The 17,422-nt window shown below is 43.4% G+C and overlaps 2 non-coding genes across 2 annotated transcripts; one reads left to right on the top strand and one right to left on the bottom strand.

Moving 5' to 3' along the window:
- Positions 1–1,148: 1,148 nt before the first annotated feature.
- Positions 1,149–1,221, top strand: trnav-aac (transfer RNA valine (anticodon AAC)). The gene has a single exon. It is a non-coding gene; the product is annotated as a tRNA-Val (tRNA).
- A 14,504-nt stretch (positions 1,222–15,725) lies between these two features.
- On the bottom strand, positions 15,726–15,797 carry trnah-gug (transfer RNA histidin (anticodon GUG)). Its single transcript has one exon. It is a non-coding gene; the product is annotated as a tRNA-His (tRNA).
- Positions 15,798–17,422: the final 1,625 nt, after the last annotated feature.

Genomic DNA, 17,422 nt, shown 5'->3' with positions numbered 1-17,422 from the left:
GGAGACACCGGAAGGGAAAGGTAATCTAATCGAGACTGTGATTGGTGAAATTCACTTTTTTTATGGCCCATACTTATTATATTCTTTCTTTCTCTCTTTTCAGCATTGTCCGGGAAGTGGTGGTGCACTAAGGCTGCAGTATGTTTGAAAGAGTAGTTTGGAATTGCCCAGTTGTTAGTTGTGAGGTTACTTTATGCCTCATGCCCCCGGACTGTCTCACATTTAGCATTCATACTTCGCTGTGTCTGAACATGCATTAGGTATGCCAGTTTTGTTTGTGTTCCCTGTTAAATGCTTTCTGTTTGCGATTCGCTCAATACATTACGAGTTAACAGGGGTTCTGAGGTAACTTCCAGCAGCAAAAATCCTCAACTGGGGATCTGGAAAAATTTCACGAAGTATGGTCAGTCACAGCAAAAGTAAGGAAGTCGTTCGTTTCTGCAGTGTTTCACAATACTACCTTTCCCGTGAGCAGTCGAACAGTCTAAATGATTGTTATACAGACTGCGATGGCAAGCTCCGCTAAAAAGTAATCCTTTCAAACACAACGTTATTGGGGTACACCGCGTGGAAACAGATACTTCGGTGTATCTCATCCATGCTCACCACATATCCAAAATTAAACAAGTCCCGTTCCACAGCATTTGGCCTCCATCCCTCTAAACCCATCCTATCCAGAAACTGATCCGATTACCATTGCAATTTTCTGAGTGCAATAGCCTCCTCCACTTCCTCTGGTAGCTCATTCCATACACGCACAACCTTGTGTGTGGGAAATGTGCCTCAGGTCCTTTGTCAATTTCAGAGCACTCACCTTAAACCTATGCTCCCGAGTTTCCAACTCACCCCAGCTTGGGTAAAACACGTAAATACTCAGTTCAAAACCCTTCCATAAAATCATGTCGCAGCCGTTATGCTGCCGGGAAAGTTGTCCCAGCCTATTCCACCTCACTCTACAGTCCGAACATTGACCACATCCTTGTCTATATTTTGTCACCAATTTCACGTCTGTTTCTTTTTTTAACTTTTTCAAGATGTCAATTACCCTGGATAACAACGAGCTGTTGGAAAAAGAAAGGTGAAACGGAGAATGGCTTCAACTTTCAGTGCTGGATGCCACAGAGCCGCAGCGCGGCCGGCGCAGGCTTGTTTCTGTAGTGTAGTGGTCATCACATTCGCCTAACACGCGAAAGGTCCTCAGTTCGAAACTGGGCAGAAACTGCTTTGTTCTTCAATTGCAGCCTTTTACACGGACAAGAACGGAGCATTCTTGCTTGCTTTCCCATCTGCAAACCTGCCTTCGAAATCGCTCGAACAAATCTGCTCTCTTTGTGAAATGTAATGCAATTCCATTAAATTCGTTTGCAAAGCATTGTAAAGGTTTTCTCCAAGCTGGGTCTGATCATATGCCATTCTGTTTCAGAGTGTAGTTACCGCGTTATGAATCTTCCACAAAAAGCAGTACCGCATTTGCATTCCTTGCACAGGCGGGCCGGTTCAAAGACAGCAAAGAAGCTGATGAGCTGGTGTCACAGTGCACCACGGATTCCTCAACTGGTCTGTCTGACAAATGTACCCCAAAGTCGTCTCTGCAAGGCCTCATTTGGAAGCTGTCTGTCGTTATTCAACGTGCGAGAATTGGCAGCAGAGGTGCTGAATCATGGTTTGGATCAGTTCGCACGTTATAGTGACTCATTCAATCAGCAACAGCAATGAAAGAAATTACACTCTCAGAGGAACCTCTGGACTTGTGATTTCATAGCGTCGCTAGTATTAAGGTGAGCCCCGAGATCTAAGCCAAGTTGGAACTGAAACGGAGGAATTGACAGAGAGGCTACAGAATGACATCGCAACCTTTTGGTTTTCTTTAAATCACTGACGAGCAGGAAAATGTAAACGGGAGGGCGAGTGGGAAAGTGAGGCAGTTGCAGCTCTGGTGAATCTCCTGCTTTGTGAGTCACTCAGCAACAAGAGACGTGAAGGTGACTCATGCGGGAGAGCTCTTCACATCGAGAACAAAAAGCAATCAAGTGCAGTTAGCACCACTCCCGGAGTGGGGGTGGGGTGAGTAGGACCTTCTGTTACTATGTTCAGAAACTGCCTTTTGAACTGACGTGAACAGAAACTGCATTTCTAATAAGCATCATGGAATTTAGCAAAATTTATTGATTCGCTTCTCGTCGATTCGCACACAGGTTTCCAACTCAGTTGGTATCCATGTGGCTCATGTCCAGGTATGAACATCCCTGCAGCCAATTGCATGGTTAAGGTAAAAGGCAAGGAAAGTGGCATCTCGAACTGGCCCCGAGGTCAGAACATACTCACACTGTGATCTGTCGTTCTCGGATTGTAATGCTACCTCCGGTTTTAGGATGGAGGTTATTTTGCAATAACCTTTGTGACCTTGCAACAAAATGCGTAACATAAAACCAGTTCAACATGTATTTTACCGAAATTTAAAGCAATGCACATGGGAAACGGTATCCACCTGCAGAACAATCATCTTTGGCTCTCTCTCCACACATGTCTCTTCACGTTTTAACTACTTGCGGTATGTTTGTTGATCAAGGAGTCATTATCCAAAAAAGTTCATTTCTCAATCCACAAACAGGGGTATTTTCCCATAAACTTGGCTTTGCTCAATATCACCTTCTATCCGGACCCGTCAAGACAATGAATAATTGAAGCTGCTCCATGTGGGGCTCAAACTTAAAACTTCGGCACAGCACAGCCCACGATACTGGCACAGAGATACCATGCACTGTCACCTGCATCACAGGAGCAACACATAAATGCTAACCTCCACATTCCTGGTTGTACCTTAACGTTTGGGAAACGGAAGTTCTCTGATTCCATGGCTAGTAACGGGGATTAAACGATCATCTTCACCAATGGTTCTGACCCCGAGTGAGGAAAATGGTGAGCTACTCATTGCAAAGATGGGTAGATTTTTGAAATATATAATTGCAACATTTGCCTTCACTAAGCAATGAACATTTTATTTTGTTTTTCATCCGTAGAAATCTTCAAATCTTCATCTTTAACAGACTCCATGGCAGATCTCCATTGTGTCTCTGGTATCAAATTCCAAAGTGTAAAACCGCTCTGAATTCTTCCACCACAGTCCGCTTTTTGGTCGTGTTCCTGTTGTGGGAAATGCACTTCCCCGCGTGTCAACTGCTGCTCCCAGCATTCTCTCTGGCACTGCACTCATTTTCCTTCTGACACTTGCTCACTGTGTTGCTGTGATCATACTTGGTGTTGCATGACCCAGGAAAATGATACAGATCAAGGTTTTTGCATTGTTGAATTCAATTGTCTCTTTAGTCTTATTTAGGATTTTGAAAGTGACTGTTCTGTACAGAGGTGCGTGTCAAAAACATCTGAGCAGAAGAAAGGTGTTCCAAACAATGACATTGATCACTATGCTCTCTCCTCCAGTCTGGAAAACAATTCCTCACAGGCAATTTAATAGACAATAGACAATAGGTGCAGGAGTAAGCCATTCTGCCCTTCGAAGCCAGCACTACCATTCATTATGATCATGGCTGATCATCCTCAATCAGTATCCTGTTCCTGCCTTATCCCCATAACCCTTGAGTCCACTATCCTTATGAGCTCTATCCAACTCTTTCTTGAAGGAACACATCCTGCTTTCTCGGGTTCTTCATTCCGTTGACTTCAAATCTTCACAAAGTTCAACGGACTTTGTTCCATAGTCTTTCCTTCATTTTTGTTCAGATCACTGTGAGCAGAGTGTCACAGTGGGAATGCCGTTGCCCCACAACCCAGAGGTCAGACCATAGTCTTGGGACCGTACTGTGCTATTTAACATTTCACCAGACCAGGGAGAAATATCTGCTGTTCGGCAAAATTTACGCAATTCACTTATTCATAAGTTCATGTACGCGTTTACGTATGTGACGCGGTGGCCGAGAGGTTAAGGCCATGGAATGCTAACCTCTTGTGCTCTACACGTGTGGGTTCGAGTCCCACTCTCGTCTATGTTTTCACTGTTGCTATTCTTGCATGCTCACTCCTGTCTTATTGAAATTGGAACTTCATTGGTCAATTTATATGCATCGACGCTATTATAAAATCTCAAAGAATAATTTGAGTCAGTTGCTTAAACTGCATTGAAACGTAGATTGCATTGGGATAATGAAAAGTAACGCGATTTTCTTTTTCAAGTCAAGCTGCTGTGACCTTTTATCATATGAAAGAGATCCAGGAAAACCAAAATACAAGATATGCGATGGGCATGTTTATGTAATGGGATTCTTAATGAAATCTGGAGCATGTTGAGTAGAAGTTATTCATCGTGGTGAGAAAAGCACAGAGAGACAGCACAAAATAATGGAAATATTTCAAAAGGGGCAGGGCGTGGGTGTTGGGGCACCGAGAAATGGCTGTAAATGCACAGAAGAGATTTGCAGATATGGGTGCCATGCATGGATACGGAGAGACTTACACATTGGTCTCTTCCTCGCCCGTTGCTCTCGCCATTGATGAAGGCTGGGAACAAGGCACAGGTAAACAAAAGATGTGGGAAGCAAGCTTCAAAACGTTATGCACACACTGGATGCATCACATTGAACAATGAACAACTGGAGAAGTAGCATGTTCACTGCAGGGACTGAACCTAAACTGTGGATCAATAATCGCAAATTCATGCAGCATTAGCATGAAAAATGATTTAGTGTGTCTTTATACGCATGTCATTAACAGACGTTTCGTTCTAATACCCGTGTGGTTGAAAGAAGAGGACAGCACATGTCAAGACGGATGACAACGTAACCAAGTTTGCTTTGAAAGTGTTAGATCTATTTCATCATTGTACACAGTGGACAAGTTCATTTTAAATAATACAAACCACATTCCCTCACCTGGATGAAAAGTGTGATTTCATTTCAAACATTGCCCTTGCTAATTGGCAGTTACTAAACATGAAAAACATGATGTAATGTTTATTGAGCATACATCAATTAGCACCATTATCTAACTTCGGATCGACTGCAATATGCACATGATAAACAATATTTAAGAAAGAATGTCTTTTGGAAGTAATGATTCGGTGCTGACGAAAACCAGTATTAAATTCACATGATGCGGATATTCCACCAATGGCTACTTTGGTGGAAATGGTCAATGGGCACTATTTCTAAGTTGGTATAGAGGTGTGTGAGTTGCAAGGGTTGGGAGCTCCCACCTCATCTGGAGCAGCGTCTGCTCACATGGAACAGGGAGCATTGGGGCAGCAGGCTGGGAGTTCCAACCACACCTGGAGCAGCTTTTATTTACTTGGAGTAGCAGGGAGCATTGGGGCTGCAGGCTGGGAGATCCAACCTAACCCGGAGCAGCTCCTATTGACGTGGAGCAGCAGGAAGCATTGAGATATCAGACTGGGAAATCCAGCCTCACCTGGAGCAGCCTGTATTGACATGAAGCAGCAGGGAGCATTGCAACATCAGACTGCGGGATCTTACCTAATTTGAAGCAGCTTCAGTCGACATGGAGCAAGGAGCTTTGCGAGATCCGTCTGGGAGCTCCACTCTCACCTGAAGCAGCTTTTAATGACAAGTAGCAGCGGGAAGCATTGGGACATCAGAGTGATAGATCCAACCTCAACTGGACCGCTTTTATTGACATGGAGGAAGGAGCATTTGGACATCAGAGTGGGAGCACCAACCTCACAAGGACCAGCTCTTAATGACACGTAGCACCTGGGAGCATTTGGGCATGAGAGTGGTAGATCCAACCTCAACTGGACCGCTTCTATTGGCATGCAGCAGGGAGCATTAAGGCATCAGACTGGGAGCTCCAACTTAAATTGGAGAATCTCCTATTGACATGGAGCAGCAAGGAGCATTGCAACGTCAGGTTGGGGGCTCCAACCTCACCTGGAGCTGCTGGTATTTACATGGAAGAGAAGGGAGGATTGGGACATTAGGCTTGGGGAAAGGATATTCAACTATTTTAATCTGAAGTAAAACAGGTTTCAAAACTCAGATGTTAATTGATTTATGAAGAAACTTTCCCAAGAAAATAATTAATACTTTCGAGACTAAAGGCAAGTCCTGCAAATATCCAACTCAGGAAAACGCATTGGTAGAGAGAGAAATGGGAGTAATGTTTCATGTCTTTGTCTTTTCTTTTCTGGCCGACTATGCATTGGATTATATCACTGAAAGGACGTTTTCACTCGTTTCATGTTGTTCAGTTTCCTGGAAATACGGACAGGTCATTAACGTAATCTAAATCTGAAAATTAATGGGAATATGCGATGTTATGATTAGACTGGAGTTTACCTCTAATTATGGTGAAAATGCATCAAAGTAAGTTGCAATTTTCTTGATCAGCTGCGACCTCATTGATTGGCTGCTCAAATTGTGAATGGTAGTTTTTTTAAGACAATTTGAAATAGATCATTGATGGTGATTATCTTTGTTCTTTGTTCACCTTGTGACTGTTACTGTTATTGCTCGTGTCATTGTCAGCACCACAGCTCTGCAGCGTGTAAAATTTCAGCTACGCATCTGGCCAGTGGTACAGCCATTCTTATAGCTGGCTACGGATCAGGCGGGTGCAGGTTCAACTTTTGCTTGGTGCAAGCGCATTGTGGAGATTCAGCACACATCCAAACCTTTTTTTTTGTTACACTGAGGTGGAAAATATTTGAAATTTTCATCTCCACGAACGAAAATTCGTTTTCTGTCTTCGATCAGTTAAACATTACCAAGAGCTCTCAATGTTAAAAATCACATTGCATCAGATTGTATCGAACAAGCATGTTTGGAAGCACCAGTGTTCAGTGCACTGTTTCTTCATCAGGTGGTTGTCAACTGTTGGACTCTAATCTGGCTTTGTATGATTTTTAAATTTGTCCACCCCAGTCCAACACCAACACATCTAAGTCATGAATACCATCGACACCACGAACGGTCAGTTAAAGTACAGATGACCTTCCAAGAGATCGCGCATATTGACACACACATCAGGTTTCTGCAGAAAGACACCCACCTGATGAAGGAGCGGCTCTCTGAAAGCTAGTGTTTCCAAACAAACCTGCTGGACTATGCCCTGATATTGTGTAATTTTTAACTTTGTCTATCCAATTCGAACACTGACAGTTCCATAGCATAGAGAACATCAGTCATGTCCCAGTGCAGTCAGAGAAGGCAATCTTGGAATAGCCTCACTCATTGTTCAGAAGGTACGTTTAATTTTCAGAAACCAACCCACTCAATTGTGAATTACTACAGATTGTTGATGTGCTGAGCTGTTTGTTTTAGCTTTACATGAAATGGAAGCTGGTTAGCTCAGTCCGCTGGCTAACTGGTTTTTGGTTTAGAGTGAGATTAACAACATGGGATTAATTGTCGCACTGTCTCAGGGTGCCAGAAGGATTATCATCTCCTCTGCTTACGTGATCTGTAATACAATGTGACTCTAGTGAGTAGTAATGCACCTGTAGATGTCAAGCATCATTGTCATTGCCATCGATTGCCTTGGTCGTTTGGTCACAATGACCAGGAACGGGACTGAGTCCTTTTAATACTCACTGATTTAATGGGATACAGAAAAAATGTTGTGAAAATAGACTTGATTGAAAATTGGGTTTCCAAGGGTCGCTGCGTTGTATACAGAAAATGTTACATTATCACAGGTCTTCTCACTCGGTCGGCTTCAATTCAGCACAGAATTCGATTCAACCACACTTCATGAACATGCTTCTGTAAGATCCTACAGACAATATGAAACACACTGCTCTCATCATTAATCTTCACCATGGCTTCATCCAAGGACATAATGCACAGTTTTCATTAATACTGAAGACATAAGAATGACATGCAAGAGTAAATTGAATTTCAGTTTAAATTGTAAAGGGATAAGAATCTAGACTAAAATACAGAACGCCCGAAATTCATGTTTATTATCGTGGTCAGAACTCTAGTCAGAAAAAGGGAAAATCTGTCCCTGAATCCCCAATATGTAACCGGCAGTTTGCTCCATGTGTCTAGTTGGAAACCTGTGTGGAGGAGGATGCAGCTTGAAAGAGCACCTGGGAGAATCCTCCACTGTCTGATCTGAAGCTACAACAGCAGCTGTGAGAGCGGTGGGATAAAGGGGAGGACCTTGGTATTCCGTGGTGTAGATTCACATTGTCCACATCATGCTATGGTTTAAAACCCTCTGTCAGAAACAGCACAGACTGAGAGGAATAGGAGGGGACCATGTCACCCGCTAGCGCTACCCCGCCATTTGACATAATTACAGCTGATCGAACAGGTCAATGTCTTTTCCCAGCCATCTACATCAACCTATCACCCAAAGGGAAAAAGACACTGAATAAATCGAAACACTCTGTGCAACCGTGGGAGGGAACTGTGTTGAAAGACAGTGGGCATCTGCAGTGGGTTTTGTGAATGTGCAGCCGATTGCTGGCTGATCATATTTCAACTGATATGATTTTCTTAAAACTCACCACCAAGAAAGTGAGGAACCTTCTCTGGTCAGTAGCAGGGACTAGAACTGCAGACGATGGGAACTGACGATGAAGCAGCAGAACAATAATTGAATCAACTGAAATCTGAACAAAATTGCGATTCTGGCGGGAATCAAACCCACAAACTGTGAATCGCGATCTTAACAATGCAGTAGATGTCCACCACGTCTTTCATTGTGCCACTGAGCTGCGCTAGCCTCCATTTTACTGCACCAAAAGTTACAGTATTCAAGTCTTTCAATAAATATCTGTTTATCCTCGCCCCACCTTCCAGTACCTGCTCCTTATCCGTGCATGCTCTAGCTCCTCAAGTGTTCAGCTAAATACTCCTGAAGTATTTGGATGACTCTTAGCTTTACCACACGTTCAAACAGTGAGTTCCAGACAAACAACCCTCTCCGGATGTAAATATTCTTCCTAAATCTTCACTGAACATCCTCCCTGTAGTGTTTCATCTATAACCCTGGTTATTTACCCTTCCCATAAGAAGTTTATTCCTGTCAAACATATCAATTCCATTCCTGTGTACGTTAATCAATTTCTCTCTCAGCTTTCTCCGCTCTCAGATAGAGAGCCCCAGTCGAGCTCATCTATCTTTGCATTGGCGAGAGTGTAGTACATTAAAAGCACAGAACGTCTGACAGCATCCGAGGAGCAGGAGAATCGATGTTCCGGGTATAAGCCCTTCATCAGGAATGAGGCTTTTGAGTCGGGGCTGAGGGAGGGGAATGGGGTTGGTGGTCAGGTAGCTGGGAAACCGATAGATGGATGAAGAGAGGTAGAAGGTGGTAGTTCGGAGGGGCAATGATGGCCGGGTCCAGAGAGCAGTGGCTAGCTGGAGGCTTGGGATTGGGATAATGTTGGGGGAGGTGAAATAAGGAAGCTGTTGAAATACACATTTATCCCGTATGGTTGCAGGGTCCTAAGGTGGAACAAAAGATTTTCTTCCTCCAGGCATCGGCCGACAATGGAATGTCGGTGTTTTTTTCCCCGAAACATCGATTTCCCTACTCCTCAGATGCTGTCTGACGTGCTGTGCATTTCCAGCACTACACTCTCGACTCTGAGCTCCAGCACCTGCAGCCCTCACTTTCACTTATCTTCGCAGGGGCAATGGTCGAGCTCAGGCACCACGTTGATAAATCTCCTCTGACCACAATCCCGTCCAAACGCACTTTTCCTGAAGGCTGGCAATCACAACAGAATAAAGTTATCAAAAGAAATGTAGAAATATCGGAACAAAAGCTGCAGGTCTAGTGCATCTGGGGAGAAATTTTCGAGCCAAACCATCCGCCTTTGGAATGAATGGTATGTGTAGATGGGGCAGGAACATGAAAGAAGATGGGCAGGGTCTAAAATGATTGAACTCCATGTTGGGTACTGAAGATTGCACGGTCTCTCATTCGGAAATGATGTGCCACTCTTCCAACTTGTACAGGCCATGCGGAGCTCTGCAGCAGACCAAACTGACATGGAGGCATAGGAACACAGTGGGAATTTGCAGTGACAGGAATCTAGAAGCTCAAGTTCTTTTTTCTGTTTGCAGACAGAATATAGGTGTACTCGAATTTGTCACCCATTCTGTTTTTCTCTCCCCAGTCTTGACGAGATCACACTGTGAGCAGGAAATGCAGTTTGCTAAATTGAGTGAGAGGCAGATAAATCACTGGAACTTTACACAGTGATGAGAGACATCGTAAACAAGTAGCATTGCATCTTCTGAGATTTCGTGTAATTGTGCCATATGGGGAAGTGTTGGGGGCCAAGGAGGACTGGATGATGGTGCTCAGAGAGAAATTGTCCTACATAGTGGCGGTATTCAGTGGTATGAGCGAGTGGGGAAAGGGCAGTAGAATGTATATTTTCCTGAGCTACCATCTATAAGTAAACACCTCACTACGATCAAAACTACCTAATGATTTTCATTCCAACACCGACTCTAGGTACAGCTTACAGAAGTCACGTGTTTGCACAGTCCCTGTCATTGTGTCTCCCCGGGAGCAGCAGCACTCCCCCACGCTGATTCAGACAGCACAGTTCTTACTCTGACATGTCCGTTCGAGATTGGAAAGACAGGTATTAATAACCCACTCTTGTAACTGAGTATCTGTATTGCTCAAACACAATCGCTTAGCTATCTGAACTCCTTTTTAAATCACTTGATACAGAGCCTTGTATGTCTTGGCATCACAAATTCACATCTGAATAATTCGGAAAGTTATGTCGATTTAGCCTCTCCGATCCTTGCATACACTGTGTTTCAGATTTCAGCCACCCACTGCTTGTAAACGTATTTCCACGCATTCACTGTAATCTTTCCGCCTCTGTTATATTGTCAACACAGGAGAAAACGGAGCTTCGTGGAATGATTGGTTCGTCTGGGATTATCCTCTTTGAAACAAAGGAGGCAGAAGGGACCTGTATAATCACATGATAACATTTATAAACGTTCAATATTCATGGGATCTTGACAAGGCAGTTATGGGCAGATGGTTTACCCTCTGGTATGAGGAGAACACCAGAGGGCATGAACTCAGGATTAGATTTTGCCTATTTAATTCAGAAATGAGGAGTCATTTCTTTGCTCAAGGGCCAGTGAATCAGTGGAACTCCTTACCGAGGCTGTTGTTGAGGCTGAGTTGTTGTGTATTTTCAAACTGTGCCAGACAGATCAGAAAGACGATAACGCTTTGTCAAGGCAATGCAAGAGAATGGAGTTGAAGATCATCAGATCTGCCATGAGTCCATTGAATGTTCGAACAGACTCGATGGTCTGAATGGCCGATTCCACAACTGCATCATTTGGTCTAATGCCTTACTTTGTTGATAAGTTTCGAATTTTGAGGGGATGGGATGAAGTGAGAGAAAAGGTTTCTCAAACTGATCAGACAGATCAGGAACTAGGCTCATCAGCTCATAAACAAGAAATGTGCTGTGGCCTGGAGACAACAAATGGCACTGCGCACACCACAGATGTGTATGTGCAGAAGTTGTGGTTGCTAAAGTAAATTGGTGGATCTAATATTGTTGCCAACTTGGTGATCATGCTGGATGCCGGATGCCGGTGTGATGCACACAGCAAAAGGTTGTGAAAGAATGAAAGGCTCATTCCATTGGAAAAGTTTTCTGCGGTTCCAATTCAATTGACTGTTTAAAATACTGATCAAAAGTTTGTGTGGTGTGTTACATTGAAATTCACAATCCAACTGGATAAAATATTGGACCTGATCTCTCCTTATTTGCATTGCTTTCATTCGATGTAAATTCATAGAAAGTCAAGATGGAATGATAGGAGGAAAGAAACGTTTGCACTCCTTTTCATTATCCCAATAAAACTTACAACGGAAACAAATTGCTTTATTTCGACTTTGATGAGGTTTCAATTTATCACAAATCTCCGGTGCAATGAAGGGCAAGAGCAAGATTCTCCATCCAATGTAAACTAAAGATACGAGGCACAAACGAAAACCACAGCTGTTTTTGATAGAAGTAACAGCCAGAGTAGGATTCAAATCCACACATGCGCAATGAAAGACCAACCCGTCGCCTTCACCTCTGGGCCACTTCAGCCCATTGCAAAGGGGCTCACATGTGACCACATCAAGATTACATATGGTGCACCCAAGGGATAAGAAATTCCCTGAGAGGAATCGAATCCACACCATAATGTTTCTGCTTTTACCGAATAATAATACCAGCAAAATCCAAAGAATTGACCTCGTCCTTGGAAGGAATACCTGTGCTTGATTCATTCCGAGTCGGAACTGTCTCAGAATGAAACAGCAAACATGAAATTGCCGTCACATTCACACGCATATTTAGTCTTGACGCATAATTTCTTCAGACAGTTTCTCTCTCACGTGAAGAAGTATATATGGAGAGAGAAGTGAAGGTGATATTTTAGCTCCATGGGCTTTCTCATATGGCTGAACCTGAACTGGGTAAAATTTCCGGAAATGCAGTTTTCTTCGTTTCATTTTATTAATTTTGCTGCAACTTCACTCTGTTCATTGCAGTGATCGGAAGTGAATTGGATTTATATCATTGGAACGTTTAATGTTGCATTCAGTTTTGCTCCGAATTTATTTCAGCTTAAAGAAAATACTGTTGAGAAAAACAGAAAGTTAAACTACAAAACAAGATGCCAGTTTTGATGCTCGGTTACGTTGGCAGATTTCAGTGGGTATCAAATGAACCCAACATCATGCCGATTGTCCTCCCATCTTTAAGGCGTGGGATTAAAGCAAGAAATCGATCTCCAAGAGACAGGTCACTTCCTATTCATTATGGAATATCTTTCCTTGACAATATACAAAATCTGCTCAGTTCTATTTATAATGTTTCATGTAGAATATTAATATAAATCTTTCAAAACTCCGATGGTTCTTTGCTCAATATTATTCAGCTGTATACGTTTCCGATATTTCTTTACATCTAAAGTCGTCCAAATTAGACATTGTTTCCTCACACCTTCCACTGCCCCCCAACTGCCCCCCCCCACCCACCCCCCCCACACACACACACCACATTTAAACTTTTACTTGGCCACAGGCTTTCTCTCTCCTGGTGTAACTCACTGCTTCTGTGTCTCGAAATGTGTCTCTCCAAATATTTGGAAATGGATTTTCAGAGTGACAGAAATTCTGCTCTCATTATTTCTTTGCTCTACATCGATGGTTTTGAAAGCCTGACTTTCAGAAATTTGCGAAATTGATAGAGAGAATTTACCACCTATTTACTCTCTCCAAACCTCAAATACTCTGGAAAACTTCCATTCGGTTTTCCTTGGTTCAGTTTCAAATTTTTCAACACACAAATAAATAAAATTACATCCCCACGAAACGCCGTCAGCATCGTCTCTAATGTCTTAGCAGCCCAGTAAGACCTGGCAGTGTCCTCTCTGATAGAATCACAGATTCCCAACAATGCAGAAAGTACAATTCAGCCGATCAGGTCTGTAGGGACAGTCGAAACAGAATCTCAAACAGACCTAGCTCCCGTCTCTATCCTGGCATGCCTCTGGCTTGTGATTTCAAATAAACCTGTTGGAATGAAACCTGGCATCATGTGACTGCTGACCTTATCACTGCGTTACCCATGGCAAACTCACTTAACTTACTGAATTCACTCCCTGAACACATCAACGTATTTAACACGGCCAATCCACTAACCTACAGACTTACCAGCAGTGCGAACCAATGAGCAAAGGTACCATCATATTGAACACTATCCGTATCATGTTTAATGGCTTTATACACTTGCAACTCAGCCGAGTGAAAGCAAGCTGCGACCTCAAACCGAGCTCAATGCATCCAAACGCGGTTCTGCGCTGTACAACCTCATTAGTGCTGCTGGAAATGTTTCTGCACTCAGATCTGAATGCGTTTACTCTGTTTTCTTCCTCAGATTGCTGCTTTATATAAACACACAGTCAGGAACAACTCTATATGATGGTTTTCATTGCAACACAAACACAATGTGGAGTTTGCAGAAGTTACGTGTTTGCACTTTCACTGACACATTCTCTCCCCAGGAGCTGCAGTCCTTCCCCAGCTGATTCTGACAGCACTGTCCTTCCTGTGACATAACCAATCGAGAATGGACGGCCAGGCATTAATAACCTTCACTGGGGAACAGAGCAACATGTTTAAAACATTCACGATCCCCCCAGCAGAGAATTGAGCCCAGTGACAGGCGGGGACACTAATCCCGATACTGTGGAAGAGAACAACATCGAAGGAGGCTCGGCAGTCTGTTGTGGCCGCACTTGTCCAACACAACTGCTTAACGACCTGAAACAAGATTTCCATGATTTAGCCCATAGTCTGATATGTCTTGGCATCACAAATTCACATCTGAATTTTTTTCAGGTGAAAAGAGTTTCCGCCTCTCTGACCGTTTCCGCACATACAATCAAATCTTTCTGCCTTTTCCCAAAATCTGTTGGCTCCGGTGTTCAATCCCTCCATCAATAACAAATGCTTCTTTCAGTCCATCCTGTCCATATCCCTCATTATTTTGTACATCTCAGTCATGTCTTCTCCAATCTCCTCTGCTCGGTGACAAACAACCCCAGTCTGTCCAATCTCTCCTCTTAACTGAAACTCTTCAGCCCAGACAATATCCCATTGAATCTCTCCTGCAACGTTCGCAGTGCCATCACATCATTGCTATACTGTGAATTGCAGAACTGCACACAGTAATCTAGCGAGAGCTAAATTAACTTTTTTTCCTATTCTGTTACAGAATGAGGGCGTCGCTGTCTCGGGAGTATTGATTGCGATTCCTAATTGCACAGCGGGTAGTCGAGACTCAACCGTATTGCAGTGAGTCTGGAGTCACATCGAGGCCTGACCAGGTAAGAATAGCAGGTTCCTTCCTCAAAGGATCTCAGTGAACACGATGGTTTTGTTTTTTTCAACAATTGGCCATGTATTTATAGGTGTTATTAGATTCGTAATTCCAGATATGTATTGTCTCCCAATTCTAACACCTGGCATGGCTGGAGTCAAACCCGGGTCCCTGGTTAATTTGCTTGGTATCTGAGTTAACAGTCCAGTGGTAAAAGCGCTCGGCCATTGCAGAAAACCCGTGAAACTAATCTTTCTGAAAGAAGTCGCTTTTCCTCGATATTGTCCTGTATCATTTTCCTGAGCTTGACCGCCCATAATCGCAAGTCCATATCAGTAAAAGCTGCTTCCTGAGGATTCGCCTCACAACAGCCGTAACCAAATGGATCAACTGATCTGCAGGTCCCGATGGTGGGGTTGGGACACGTTCACCCAGCAACAGTGACCGCAGCAGCACAGACTGAATGGTATCAATGTGAGAGTCTGTGTTGGATTCTGCAGTGCATTAATGAAATAGGAAATGACTCCACAACCACACGATGAAAGAGCAGCGCTCAGAAAACCAGTGCTCAGTTAAATCTGTTAGACTCTAACCTGGTGTTGTGTGGTTTTTAACTTTTTACACTATAGTCCAACACCGGCATCTCTAAATTAATGTAATGGGGGTGTGGGATGAAAAGTTCAGTTAGTGATCGTAGGGGGGAGTGAAATCTTTGAGAACGGGTGGATTTGAATTCTGACATATGAAATACAGAGATGTGAGCGAGCAGAATTTGAAGGGAAAAGATCATCACCTTGGAAAAAGTTACCTTATCCAAACAAATGATTCCTTTGTGTTTCCCAAGAGCTGGAGTAGATAGAGCAATTACTGCCGTGACTCGGATTCGAACCGAGGTTGCTGCGGCCACAACGCAGAGTACTAACCACTATACGATCACAGCATCGCACAGATGAGTGCGCTGTCACTGCGTAATAAGTACAGTCTCATAGGACATATTAGGCAGCGCACCAAATGCACAATATCAGTGCTAAGCGAATAGTGGCAGATATGTGGGAACTCAGAATGGGCTGACCGCTTAATATCAGTTCCCCCAGTGGCTGTGGTGATTCCATCATTAATATGCTGAAGGCTGAGATAAGTAGATTTCTCCAAAACATCAAAAACTCCGGGGACAGTGCAGGTGTTGTTGAAATGTATGCTTCAATCGTAATGCAATTTAACATTGGCTACTTCACCAGTTTCCCCAAACAAGGCAGTAACCACTGCTGCCACATAGTCCCAATTCCCAGTCCCAGAATCAGAGGAACTGAGTGGCGCAGTCGCGAAGATGTACGAAAAAGCTTTATCAGCCAGTGGGTGGTTGGAATTTGGAATATACTGTCTGCATTGTTCAGAGCGACAGAAACCCTTACAACCTGAATAAATATTCAGATGTGAGCTTGTGATGCCAAGACATATAAGGCTGTGGAGTAAGAATTGTGAAATGTGATTCAGTTCATTAGGCATTTGTATTTGAGAAGTGTGGCCACAATTGGTTGAAGGGCCTCCTTTGACACTCTTGTTCTCGGTAGTATAGTAGTGAGTATCCCCGCCTGTCACAGGGCTCAATTCTCCACTGGGGACAGTGTAAATATTTTAAAACTGTCGCTCCATTCCCAAGTGCGGGTATTGATACCTGTCCTTCTATTCTAGATGGGGCATGTCGCAGGAAGGACAGTGCTGCCTGAATAAAGGTGGGAAAGGACTGCAGCTCTCAGGAAGGCTGTGTGTCAGTGAACGGCCAAACATGTGCCTTCTGCAAACTTCACCTTGTGACTGTGTTGGAATGAAAAGTATTTGACAGCCTTGTTCCGGATTGAAGTGTTTACTAGAAGCAGGAAGCTGAGGAAGAAACAACGTAAACACATTCAAATATGAGTGCAGAAACATTTCCCGCAGCACGAATGAAATTGTAAAGGACAGAGTACCATTTCGATACATTGAATTTGGGTTCATTTATTCTGATGAGACTGTTACCAGGGTATAAAACCATTGCAAAATGATACAGCATTTACTCAGTATGATGGAACATTTTCTCAGTAATTCGCACTGGTTTTCAGAGGGAGGGTTGGGTTGATTGGCAAAGTTAAGTTGCCCTCTCGTGTCCAGGGAGTGAATTAAGTAAGTTAAGTGAATTAGCCATGGGAAATGTCGGGATAAGGTCAGAAATCACTGGACGTCAGATTATACTCCAACAGGTTGATTTGAAATCATAAGGGGGGATGGATTCCCCTTCTTCAGGTGAAATATATGGAAATAGGGAGGGGAGGTGGGTCTAGGTGAGATGCTCTTCAGAGAGTCGATACCGGCCCGATTGACTGAAATGCTCTTTCTGCAATGTAGGGTTCTGTGATTCCATGAATTGATAATGACGGGGTTTACTGGGGTGTAAAGCTATTAGAGAAGATGCTGATGGGGGTGTACTGAAGATGAGATTTTATTCACTTGTCTTCTTGGAAAACTGAGAACAGTTAGCCTTGAACCAAGGAAGACTTAATGTTTTTTTTTGCAGGTTATGAAATGTTT

This window comes from Hemiscyllium ocellatum, unplaced genomic scaffold (genome assembly GCF_020745735.1).
Source record: "Hemiscyllium ocellatum isolate sHemOce1 unplaced genomic scaffold, sHemOce1.pat.X.cur. scaffold_388_pat_ctg1, whole genome shotgun sequence".
NCBI classification, from domain to species: Eukaryota; Metazoa; Chordata; class Chondrichthyes; order Orectolobiformes; family Hemiscylliidae; genus Hemiscyllium; species Hemiscyllium ocellatum.
The sequence above is the reverse complement of the archived record's forward strand: the minus strand, read 5'-3'. Positions and strand labels throughout refer to the sequence as shown.